The sequence below is a fragment of the Anomaloglossus baeobatrachus genome, unplaced genomic scaffold (assembly GCF_048569485.1).
Source record: "Anomaloglossus baeobatrachus isolate aAnoBae1 unplaced genomic scaffold, aAnoBae1.hap1 Scaffold_4024, whole genome shotgun sequence".
NCBI lineage: Eukaryota > Metazoa > Chordata > Amphibia > Anura > Aromobatidae > Anomaloglossus > Anomaloglossus baeobatrachus.
Genome location: NW_027443361.1, coordinates 36,441 through 48,173, shown reverse-complemented (window position 1 = coordinate 48,173; position 11,733 = coordinate 36,441). Strand labels below are relative to the sequence as shown.

General features: G+C 46.2%; 7 non-coding genes across 7 annotated transcripts; all 7 read left to right on the top strand.

Annotated features, from left to right (window-relative positions):
- Nucleotides 1-1,223: 1,223 nt before the first annotated feature.
- On the top strand, nucleotides 1,224-1,414 carry LOC142276701 (U2 spliceosomal RNA). The gene has a single exon (XR_012740118.1). It is a non-coding gene; the product is annotated as a U2 spliceosomal RNA (small nuclear RNA).
- A 1,387-nt stretch (nucleotides 1,415-2,801) lies between these two features.
- On the top strand, nucleotides 2,802-2,992 carry LOC142276700 (U2 spliceosomal RNA). The gene has a single exon (XR_012740117.1). It is a non-coding gene; the product is annotated as a U2 spliceosomal RNA (small nuclear RNA).
- Nucleotides 2,993-4,379: 1,387 nt separating this feature from the next.
- LOC142276699 (U2 spliceosomal RNA) lies at nucleotides 4,380-4,570 on the top strand. The gene has a single exon (XR_012740116.1). It is a non-coding gene; the product is annotated as a U2 spliceosomal RNA (small nuclear RNA).
- A 1,387-nt stretch (nucleotides 4,571-5,957) lies between these two features.
- On the top strand, nucleotides 5,958-6,148 carry LOC142276698 (U2 spliceosomal RNA). The gene has a single exon (XR_012740115.1). It is a non-coding gene; the product is annotated as a U2 spliceosomal RNA (small nuclear RNA).
- Nucleotides 6,149-7,535: 1,387 nt separating this feature from the next.
- On the top strand, nucleotides 7,536-7,726 carry LOC142276697 (U2 spliceosomal RNA). Its single transcript, XR_012740114.1, has one exon. It is a non-coding gene; the product is annotated as a U2 spliceosomal RNA (small nuclear RNA).
- Nucleotides 7,727-9,113: 1,387 nt separating this feature from the next.
- LOC142276696 (U2 spliceosomal RNA) lies at nucleotides 9,114-9,304 on the top strand. The gene has a single exon (XR_012740113.1). It is a non-coding gene; the product is annotated as a U2 spliceosomal RNA (small nuclear RNA).
- A 1,387-nt stretch (nucleotides 9,305-10,691) lies between these two features.
- Nucleotides 10,692-10,882, top strand: LOC142276695 (U2 spliceosomal RNA). The gene has a single exon (XR_012740112.1). It is a non-coding gene; the product is annotated as a U2 spliceosomal RNA (small nuclear RNA).
- Nucleotides 10,883-11,733: the final 851 nt, after the last annotated feature.

The following is an 11,733-nucleotide window of genomic DNA, read 5'->3' as shown; positions in this document are numbered from 1 at the left end:
CAACCTGACCAACTCGGCTATGTCCCCGTGCTGCAGTTCTCTGTCTTATCTAGATCATTTGCAATTGAATGGAATAGATCCCTTTTGGACAAAGTGGATTCACCTGCTGCTGCAGTGACCACAGGTGTGATAACATCTAGAATTGGCATCTGGTGCGATCTCTCCGCTTCCACTCCAAAGAAAGTTACCTGTTTATTCCTATCATGCATTGGTTTTTGGGGTTTTCTTTGAGTAATGATGATCTCTTTAGTAGTCTGTTGGCGCCCTCTCCTGGAGGAATAGTTTGCTTGCTCTTGGACATTCTAAAAGAGAGGTCATGATAGACATTGAGCTTCTGAGCTCAATTGGGGACAGTCATGGGTGATGAATGTTTGCAACCTACTGCGAAGCCTCATACCGCAATATAAGGAACGTCAAATACTAAGAAAGGGCGGCCTATAACGTCAAATACTAAGAAAGGGCGGCCTATGAAAGAATTACTACTTTCAATAAGTACACTTAAACGGCTAATTGGGAATAGAAAAACTGTAAAAAGCCCTCTGAGAAAGCCCCCCTCTAACCTTTGATAGTAAGCTTTTCTGTAGTCTGCCTGTTGATGTATTTTCCGTTTGAACTGTGCACAACATGAAGAGACGGAACACTGGCGGCTTGTCACAATGCCCCCCGATGACATCACAATAGCGCTGCTGCCTAGAAAACAAGCTGCGCAGAAGAAGTTGTTCTTTGGGTGGGAGGGTGGGCTAGTGGAAGGAGGGGGCAATCTCTTTTTTTCCCGGGTGGTAGGGGGATGACAGGAGAAGGGAAGCGGGTGGTGAGAAAGGTACAGAGGGCAGGGTTTGGGGGCTGGGAAGGAAAGGGAAAAGATTAGGGTTTGGGGATGATGAAAGGGCTTTCTACGGGTAAGGATGGCAAAGGGTGGCAGTGACGGAAAGTCAGGCAACCTGTCCTGTCCGTCTTTTTGTATCGTGAATTGGAAAGACTGCAAGGGGGAGGGGAGTTGCTTGCGCCCTAAAGGAGGAGTTATTCAGATTCATTGCAGTGGGCGGCGGCTGCAAAACGCACCATTCTTCTTGTTTTGGCTCTGCAAAGCAGCCTTTTCAAGGGTTGGCTTGGGTGACAAAATGTCTTGTGTAGGCGTGGGTTTGTCTCCCTCTCGCTCTCTCTCCCTAAGATGTGTCCGGCATAGGCCAGGGTGCCACTCGAGGCCCAAACCAATTCTGGTTATCGCTTCTCGGCCTTTTGGCTAAGATCAAGTGTAGTATCTGTTCTTATCAGTTTAATATCTGATACGTCCCCTATCTGGGGACCATATATTAAATGGATTTTTAGAACAGGGAGATGGAAAAAGAGCTTGCTCTGTCCACTCCACGCATTGACCTGGTATTGCAGTACCTCCAGGAACGGTGCACCCCTTCTTAACCCAGTTTCCAAAAGCAGAACTCAATTCACCTGATTCATATTAGCCCGATTTAATGAATTGGAAGAAAGCATACGTCTTCATATGCACCTCAATTTGGCCCATTCACTTTTCACACTTCCTCCTTTTGTTTTTTATCTTTCACACTTTTGACTTTCTTTATTCATCCAAATAGCAAACTCATCACCACTCAACCTGACCAACTCGGCTATGTCCCCGTGCTGCAGTTCTCTGTCTTATCTAGATCATTTGCAATTGAATGGAATAGATCCCTTTTGGACAAAGTGGATTCACCTGCTGCTGCAGTGACCACAGGTGTGATAACATCTAGAATTGGCATCTGGTGCGATCTCTCCGCTTCCACTCCAAAGAAAGTTACCTGTTTATTCCTATCATGCATTGGTTTTTGGGGTTTTCTTTGAGTAATGATGATCTCTTTAGTAGTCTGTTGGCGCCCTCTCCTGGAGGAATAGTTTGCTTGCTCTTGGACATTCTAAAAGAGAGGTCATGATAGACATTGAGCTTCTGAGCTCAATTGGGGACAGTCATGGGTGATGAATGTTTGCAACCTACTGCGAAGCCTCATACCGCAATATAAGGAACGTCAAATACTAAGAAAGGGCGGCCTATGAAAGAATTACTACTTTCAATAAGTACACTTAAACGGCTAATTGGGAATAGAAAAACTGTAAAAAGCCCTCTGAGAAAGCCCCCCTCTAACCTTTGATAGTAAGCTTTTCTGTAGTCTGCCTGTTGATGTATTTTCCGTTTGAACTGTGCACAACATGAAGAGACGGAACACTGGCGGCTTGTCACAATGCCCCCCGATGACATCACAATAGCGCTGCTGCCTAGAAAACAAGCTGCGCAGAAGAAGTTGTTCTTTGGGTGGGAGGGTGGGCTAGTGGAAGGAGGGGGCAATCTCTTTTTTTCCCGGGTGGTAGGGGGATGACAGGAGAAGGGAAGCGGGTGGTGAGAAAGGTACAGAGGGCAGGGTTTGGGGGCTGGGAAGGAAAGGGAAAAGATTAGGGTTTGGGGATGATGAAAGGGCTTTCTACGGGTAAGGATGGCAAAGGGTGGCAGTGACGGAAAGTCAGGCAACCTGTCCTGTCCGTCTTTTTGTATCGTGAATTGGAAAGACTGCAAGGGGGAGGGGAGTTGCTTGCGCCCTAAAGGAGGAGTTATTCAGATTCATTGCAGTGGGCGGCGGCTGCAAAACGCACCATTCTTCTTGTTTTGGCTCTGCAAAGCAGCCTTTTCAAGGGTTGGCTTGGGTGACAAAATGTCTTGTGTAGGCGTGGGTTTGTCTCCCTCTCGCTCTCTCTCCCTAAGATGTGTCCGGCATAGGCCAGGGTGCCACTCGAGGCCCAAACCAATTCTGGTTATCGCTTCTCGGCCTTTTGGCTAAGATCAAGTGTAGTATCTGTTCTTATCAGTTTAATATCTGATACGTCCCCTATCTGGGGACCATATATTAAATGGATTTTTAGAACAGGGAGATGGAAAAAGAGCTTGCTCTGTCCACTCCACGCATTGACCTGGTATTGCAGTACCTCCAGGAACGGTGCACCCCTTCTTAACCCAGTTTCCAAAAGCAGAACTCAATTCACCTGATTCATATTAGCCCGATTTAATGAATTGGAAGAAAGCATACGTCTTCATATGCACCTCAATTTGGCCCATTCACTTTTCACACTTCCTCCTTTTGTTTTTTATCTTTCACACTTTTGACTTTCTTTATTCATCCAAATAGCAAACTCATCACCACTCAACCTGACCAACTCGGCTATGTCCCCGTGCTGCAGTTCTCTGTCTTATCTAGATCATTTGCAATTGAATGGAATAGATCCCTTTTGGACAAAGTGGATTCACCTGCTGCTGCAGTGACCACAGGTGTGATAACATCTAGAATTGGCATCTGGTGCGATCTCTCCGCTTCCACTCCAAAGAAAGTTACCTGTTTATTCCTATCATGCATTGGTTTTTGGGGTTTTCTTTGAGTAATGATGATCTCTTTAGTAGTCTGTTGGCGCCCTCTCCTGGAGGAATAGTTTGCTTGCTCTTGGACATTCTAAAAGAGAGGTCATGATAGACATTGAGCTTCTGAGCTCAATTGGGGACAGTCATGGGTGATGAATGTTTGCAACCTACTGCGAAGCCTCATACCGCAATATAAGGAACGTCAAATACTAAGAAAGGGCGGCCTATGAAAGAATTACTACTTTCAATAAGTACACTTAAACGGCTAATTGGGAATAGAAAAACTGTAAAAAGCCCTCTGAGAAAGCCCCCCTCTAACCTTTGATAGTAAGCTTTTCTGTAGTCTGCCTGTTGATGTATTTTCCGTTTGAACTGTGCACAACATGAAGAGACGGAACACTGGCGGCTTGTCACAATGCCCCCCGATGACATCACAATAGCGCTGCTGCCTAGAAAACAAGCTGCGCAGAAGAAGTTGTTCTTTGGGTGGGAGGGTGGGCTAGTGGAAGGAGGGGGCAATCTCTTTTTTTCCCGGGTGGTAGGGGGATGACAGGAGAAGGGAAGCGGGTGGTGAGAAAGGTACAGAGGGCAGGGTTTGGGGGCTGGGAAGGAAAGGGAAAAGATTAGGGTTTGGGGATGATGAAAGGGCTTTCTACGGGTAAGGATGGCAAAGGGTGGCAGTGACGGAAAGTCAGGCAACCTGTCCTGTCCGTCTTTTTGTATCGTGAATTGGAAAGACTGCAAGGGGGAGGGGAGTTGCTTGCGCCCTAAAGGAGGAGTTATTCAGATTCATTGCAGTGGGCGGCGGCTGCAAAACGCACCATTCTTCTTGTTTTGGCTCTGCAAAGCAGCCTTTTCAAGGGTTGGCTTGGGTGACAAAATGTCTTGTGTAGGCGTGGGTTTGTCTCCCTCTCGCTCTCTCTCCCTAAGATGTGTCCGGCATAGGCCAGGGTGCCACTCGAGGCCCAAACCAATTCTGGTTATCGCTTCTCGGCCTTTTGGCTAAGATCAAGTGTAGTATCTGTTCTTATCAGTTTAATATCTGATACGTCCCCTATCTGGGGACCATATATTAAATGGATTTTTAGAACAGGGAGATGGAAAAAGAGCTTGCTCTGTCCACTCCACGCATTGACCTGGTATTGCAGTACCTCCAGGAACGGTGCACCCCTTCTTAACCCAGTTTCCAAAAGCAGAACTCAATTCACCTGATTCATATTAGCCCGATTTAATGAATTGGAAGAAAGCATACGTCTTCATATGCACCTCAATTTGGCCCATTCACTTTTCACACTTCCTCCTTTTGTTTTTTATCTTTCACACTTTTGACTTTCTTTATTCATCCAAATAGCAAACTCATCACCACTCAACCTGACCAACTCGGCTATGTCCCCGTGCTGCAGTTCTCTGTCTTATCTAGATCATTTGCAATTGAATGGAATAGATCCCTTTTGGACAAAGTGGATTCACCTGCTGCTGCAGTGACCACAGGTGTGATAACATCTAGAATTGGCATCTGGTGCGATCTCTCCGCTTCCACTCCAAAGAAAGTTACCTGTTTATTCCTATCATGCATTGGTTTTTGGGGTTTTCTTTGAGTAATGATGATCTCTTTAGTAGTCTGTTGGCGCCCTCTCCTGGAGGAATAGTTTGCTTGCTCTTGGACATTCTAAAAGAGAGGTCATGATAGACATTGAGCTTCTGAGCTCAATTGGGGACAGTCATGGGTGATGAATGTTTGCAACCTACTGCGAAGCCTCATACCGCAATATAAGGAACGTCAAATACTAAGAAAGGGCGGCCTATGAAAGAATTACTACTTTCAATAAGTACACTTAAACGGCTAATTGGGAATAGAAAAACTGTAAAAAGCCCTCTGAGAAAGCCCCCCTCTAACCTTTGATAGTAAGCTTTTCTGTAGTCTGCCTGTTGATGTATTTTCCGTTTGAACTGTGCACAACATGAAGAGACGGAACACTGGCGGCTTGTCACAATGCCCCCCGATGACATCACAATAGCGCTGCTGCCTAGAAAACAAGCTGCGCAGAAGAAGTTGTTCTTTGGGTGGGAGGGTGGGCTAGTGGAAGGAGGGGGCAATCTCTTTTTTTCCCGGGTGGTAGGGGGATGACAGGAGAAGGGAAGCGGGTGGTGAGAAAGGTACAGAGGGCAGGGTTTGGGGGCTGGGAAGGAAAGGGAAAAGATTAGGGTTTGGGGATGATGAAAGGGCTTTCTACGGGTAAGGATGGCAAAGGGTGGCAGTGACGGAAAGTCAGGCAACCTGTCCTGTCCGTCTTTTTGTATCGTGAATTGGAAAGACTGCAAGGGGGAGGGGAGTTGCTTGCGCCCTAAAGGAGGAGTTATTCAGATTCATTGCAGTGGGCGGCGGCTGCAAAACGCACCATTCTTCTTGTTTTGGCTCTGCAAAGCAGCCTTTTCAAGGGTTGGCTTGGGTGACAAAATGTCTTGTGTAGGCGTGGGTTTGTCTCCCTCTCGCTCTCTCTCCCTAAGATGTGTCCGGCATAGGCCAGGGTGCCACTCGAGGCCCAAACCAATTCTGGTTATCGCTTCTCGGCCTTTTGGCTAAGATCAAGTGTAGTATCTGTTCTTATCAGTTTAATATCTGATACGTCCCCTATCTGGGGACCATATATTAAATGGATTTTTAGAACAGGGAGATGGAAAAAGAGCTTGCTCTGTCCACTCCACGCATTGACCTGGTATTGCAGTACCTCCAGGAACGGTGCACCCCTTCTTAACCCAGTTTCCAAAAGCAGAACTCAATTCACCTGATTCATATTAGCCCGATTTAATGAATTGGAAGAAAGCATACGTCTTCATATGCACCTCAATTTGGCCCATTCACTTTTCACACTTCCTCCTTTTGTTTTTTATCTTTCACACTTTTGACTTTCTTTATTCATCCAAATAGCAAACTCATCACCACTCAACCTGACCAACTCGGCTATGTCCCCGTGCTGCAGTTCTCTGTCTTATCTAGATCATTTGCAATTGAATGGAATAGATCCCTTTTGGACAAAGTGGATTCACCTGCTGCTGCAGTGACCACAGGTGTGATAACATCTAGAATTGGCATCTGGTGCGATCTCTCCGCTTCCACTCCAAAGAAAGTTACCTGTTTATTCCTATCATGCATTGGTTTTTGGGGTTTTCTTTGAGTAATGATGATCTCTTTAGTAGTCTGTTGGCGCCCTCTCCTGGAGGAATAGTTTGCTTGCTCTTGGACATTCTAAAAGAGAGGTCATGATAGACATTGAGCTTCTGAGCTCAATTGGGGACAGTCATGGGTGATGAATGTTTGCAACCTACTGCGAAGCCTCATACCGCAATATAAGGAACGTCAAATACTAAGAAAGGGCGGCCTATGAAAGAATTACTACTTTCAATAAGTACACTTAAACGGCTAATTGGGAATAGAAAAACTGTAAAAAGCCCTCTGAGAAAGCCCCCCTCTAACCTTTGATAGTAAGCTTTTCTGTAGTCTGCCTGTTGATGTATTTTCCGTTTGAACTGTGCACAACATGAAGAGACGGAACACTGGCGGCTTGTCACAATGCCCCCCGATGACATCACAATAGCGCTGCTGCCTAGAAAACAAGCTGCGCAGAAGAAGTTGTTCTTTGGGTGGGAGGGTGGGCTAGTGGAAGGAGGGGGCAATCTCTTTTTTTCCCGGGTGGTAGGGGGATGACAGGAGAAGGGAAGCGGGTGGTGAGAAAGGTACAGAGGGCAGGGTTTGGGGGCTGGGAAGGAAAGGGAAAAGATTAGGGTTTGGGGATGATGAAAGGGCTTTCTACGGGTAAGGATGGCAAAGGGTGGCAGTGACGGAAAGTCAGGCAACCTGTCCTGTCCGTCTTTTTGTATCGTGAATTGGAAAGACTGCAAGGGGGAGGGGAGTTGCTTGCGCCCTAAAGGAGGAGTTATTCAGATTCATTGCAGTGGGCGGCGGCTGCAAAACGCACCATTCTTCTTGTTTTGGCTCTGCAAAGCAGCCTTTTCAAGGGTTGGCTTGGGTGACAAAATGTCTTGTGTAGGCGTGGGTTTGTCTCCCTCTCGCTCTCTCTCCCTAAGATGTGTCCGGCATAGGCCAGGGTGCCACTCGAGGCCCAAACCAATTCTGGTTATCGCTTCTCGGCCTTTTGGCTAAGATCAAGTGTAGTATCTGTTCTTATCAGTTTAATATCTGATACGTCCCCTATCTGGGGACCATATATTAAATGGATTTTTAGAACAGGGAGATGGAAAAAGAGCTTGCTCTGTCCACTCCACGCATTGACCTGGTATTGCAGTACCTCCAGGAACGGTGCACCCCTTCTTAACCCAGTTTCCAAAAGCAGAACTCAATTCACCTGATTCATATTAGCCCGATTTAATGAATTGGAAGAAAGCATACGTCTTCATATGCACCTCAATTTGGCCCATTCACTTTTCACACTTCCTCCTTTTGTTTTTTATCTTTCACACTTTTGACTTTCTTTATTCATCCAAATAGCAAACTCATCACCACTCAACCTGACCAACTCGGCTATGTCCCCGTGCTGCAGTTCTCTGTCTTATCTAGATCATTTGCAATTGAATGGAATAGATCCCTTTTGGACAAAGTGGATTCACCTGCTGCTGCAGTGACCACAGGTGTGATAACATCTAGAATTGGCATCTGGTGCGATCTCTCCGCTTCCACTCCAAAGAAAGTTACCTGTTTATTCCTATCATGCATTGGTTTTTGGGGTTTTCTTTGAGTAATGATGATCTCTTTAGTAGTCTGTTGGCGCCCTCTCCTGGAGGAATAGTTTGCTTGCTCTTGGACATTCTAAAAGAGAGGTCATGATAGACATTGAGCTTCTGAGCTCAATTGGGGACAGTCATGGGTGATGAATGTTTGCAACCTACTGCGAAGCCTCATACCGCAATATAAGGAACGTCAAATACTAAGAAAGGGCGGCCTATGAAAGAATTACTACTTTCAATAAGTACACTTAAACGGCTAATTGGGAATAGAAAAACTGTAAAAAGCCCTCTGAGAAAGCCCCCCTCTAACCTTTGATAGTAAGCTTTTCTGTAGTCTGCCTGTTGATGTATTTTCCGTTTGAACTGTGCACAACATGAAGAGACGGAACACTGGCGGCTTGTCACAATGCCCCCCGATGACATCACAATAGCGCTGCTGCCTAGAAAACAAGCTGCGCAGAAGAAGTTGTTCTTTGGGTGGGAGGGTGGGCTAGTGGAAGGAGGGGGCAATCTCTTTTTTTCCCGGGTGGTAGGGGGATGACAGGAGAAGGGAAGCGGGTGGTGAGAAAGGTACAGAGGGCAGGGTTTGGGGGCTGGGAAGGAAAGGGAAAAGATTAGGGTTTGGGGATGATGAAAGGGCTTTCTACGGGTAAGGATGGCAAAGGGTGGCAGTGACGGAAAGTCAGGCAACCTGTCCTGTCCGTCTTTTTGTATCGTGAATTGGAAAGACTGCAAGGGGGAGGGGAGTTGCTTGCGCCCTAAAGGAGGAGTTATTCAGATTCATTGCAGTGGGCGGCGGCTGCAAAACGCACCATTCTTCTTGTTTTGGCTCTGCAAAGCAGCCTTTTCAAGGGTTGGCTTGGGTGACAAAATGTCTTGTGTAGGCGTGGGTTTGTCTCCCTCTCGCTCTCTCTCCCTAAGATGTGTCCGGCATAGGCCAGGGTGCCACTCGAGGCCCAAACCAATTCTGGTTATCGCTTCTCGGCCTTTTGGCTAAGATCAAGTGTAGTATCTGTTCTTATCAGTTTAATATCTGATACGTCCCCTATCTGGGGACCATATATTAAATGGATTTTTAGAACAGGGAGATGGAAAAAGAGCTTGCTCTGTCCACTCCACGCATTGACCTGGTATTGCAGTACCTCCAGGAACGGTGCACCCCTTCTTAACCCAGTTTCCAAAAGCAGAACTCAATTCACCTGATTCATATTAGCCCGATTTAATGAATTGGAAGAAAGCATACGTCTTCATATGCACCTCAATTTGGCCCATTCACTTTTCACACTTCCTCCTTTTGTTTTTTATCTTTCACACTTTTGACTTTCTTTATTCATCCAAATAGCAAACTCATCACCACTCAACCTGACCAACTCGGCTATGTCCCCGTGCTGCAGTTCTCTGTCTTATCTAGATCATTTGCAATTGAATGGAATAGATCCCTTTTGGACAAAGTGGATTCACCTGCTGCTGCAGTGACCACAGGTGTGATAACATCTAGAATTGGCATCTGGTGCGATCTCTCCGCTTCCACTCCAAAGAAAGTTACCTGTTTATTCCTATCATGCATTGGTTTTTGGGGTTTTCTTTGAGTAATGATGATCTCTTTAGTAGTCTGTTGGCGCCCTCTCCTGGAGGAATAGTTTGCTTGCTCTTGGACATTCTAAAAGAGAGGTCATGATAGACATTGAGCTTCTGAGCTCAATTGGGGACAGTCATGGGTGATGAATGTTTGCAACCTACTGCGAAGCCTCATACCGCAATATAAGGAACGTCAAATACTAAGAAAGGGCGGCCTATGAAAGAATTACTACTTTCAATAAGTACACTTAAACGGCTAATTGGGAATAGAAAAACTGTAAAAAGCCCTCTGAGAAAGCCCCCCTCTAACCTTTGATAGTAAGCTTTTCTGTAGTCTGCCTGTTGATGTATTTTCCGTTTGAACTGTGCACAACATGAAGAGACGGAACACTGGCGGCTTGTCACAATGCCCCCCGATGACATCACAATAGCGCTGCTGCCTAGAAAACAAGCTGCGCAGAAGAAGTTGTTCTTTGGGTGGGAGGGTGGGCTAGTGGAAGGAGGGGGCAATCTCTTTTTTTCCCGGGTGGTAGGGGGATGACAGGAGAAGGGAAGCGGGTGGTGAGAAAGGTACAGAGGGCAGGGTTTGGGGGCTGGGAAGGAAAGGGAAAAGATTAGGGTTTGGGGATGATGAAAGGGCTTTCTACGGGTAAGGATGGCAAAGGGTGGCAGTGACGGAAAGTCAGGCAACCTGTCCTGTCCGTCTTTTTGTATCGTGAATTGGAAAGACTGCAAGGGGGAGGGGAGTTGCTTGCGCCCTAAAGGAGGAGTTATTCAGATTCATTGCAGTGGGCGGCGGCTGCAAAACGCACCATTCTTCTTGTTTTGGCTCTGCAAAGCAGCCTTTTCAAGGGTTGGCTTGGGTGACAAAATGTCTTGTGTAGGCGTGGGTTTGTCTCCCTCTCGCTCTCTCTCCCTAAGATGTGTCCGGCATAGGCCAGGGTGCCACTCGAGGCCCAAACCAATTCTGGTTATCGCTTCTCGGCCTTTTGGCTAAGATCAAGTGTAGTATCTGTTCTTATCAGTTTAATATCTGATACGTCCCCTATCTGGGGACCATATATTAAATGGATTTTTAGAACAGGGAGATGGAAAAAGAGCTTGCTCTGTCCACTCCACGCATTGACCTGGTATTGCAGTACCTCCAGGAACGGTGCACCCCTTCTTAACCCAGTTTCCAAAAGCAGAACTCAATTCACCTGATTCATATTAGCCCGATTTAATGAATTGGAAGAAAGCATACGTCTTCATATGCACCTCAATTTGGCCCATTCACTTTTCACACTTCCTCCTTTTGTTTTTTATCTTTCACACTTTTGACTTTCTTTATTCATCCAAATAGCAAACTCATCACCACTCAACCTGACCAACTCGGCTATGTCCCCGTGCTGCAGTTCTCTGTCTTATCTAGATCATTTGCAATTGAATGGAATAGATCCCTTTTGGACAAAGTGGATTCACCTGCTGCTGCAGTGACCACAGGTGTGATAACATCTAGAATTGGCATCTGGTGCGATCTCTCCGCTTCCACTCCAAAGAAAGTTACCTGTTTATTCCTATCATGCATTGGTTTTTGGGGTTTTCTTTGAGTAATGATGATCTCTTTAGTAGTCTGTTGGCGCCCTCTCCTGGAGGAATAGTTTGCTTGCTCTTGGACATTCTAAAAGAGAGGTCATGATAGACATTGAGCTTCTGAGCTCAATTGGGGACAGTCATGGGTGATGAATGTTTGCAACCTACTGCGAAGCCTCATACCGCAATATAAGGAACGTCAAATACTAAGAAAGGGCGGCCTATGAAAGAATTACTACTTTCAATAAGTACACTTAAACGGCTAATTGGGAATAGAAAAACTGTAAAAAGCCCTCTGAGAAAGCCCCCCTCTAACCTTTGATAGTAAGCTTTTCTGTAGTCTGCCTGTTGATGTATTTTCCGTTTGAACTGTGCACAACATGAAGAGACGGAACACTGGCGGCTTGTCACAATGCCCCCCGATGACATCACAATAGCGCTGC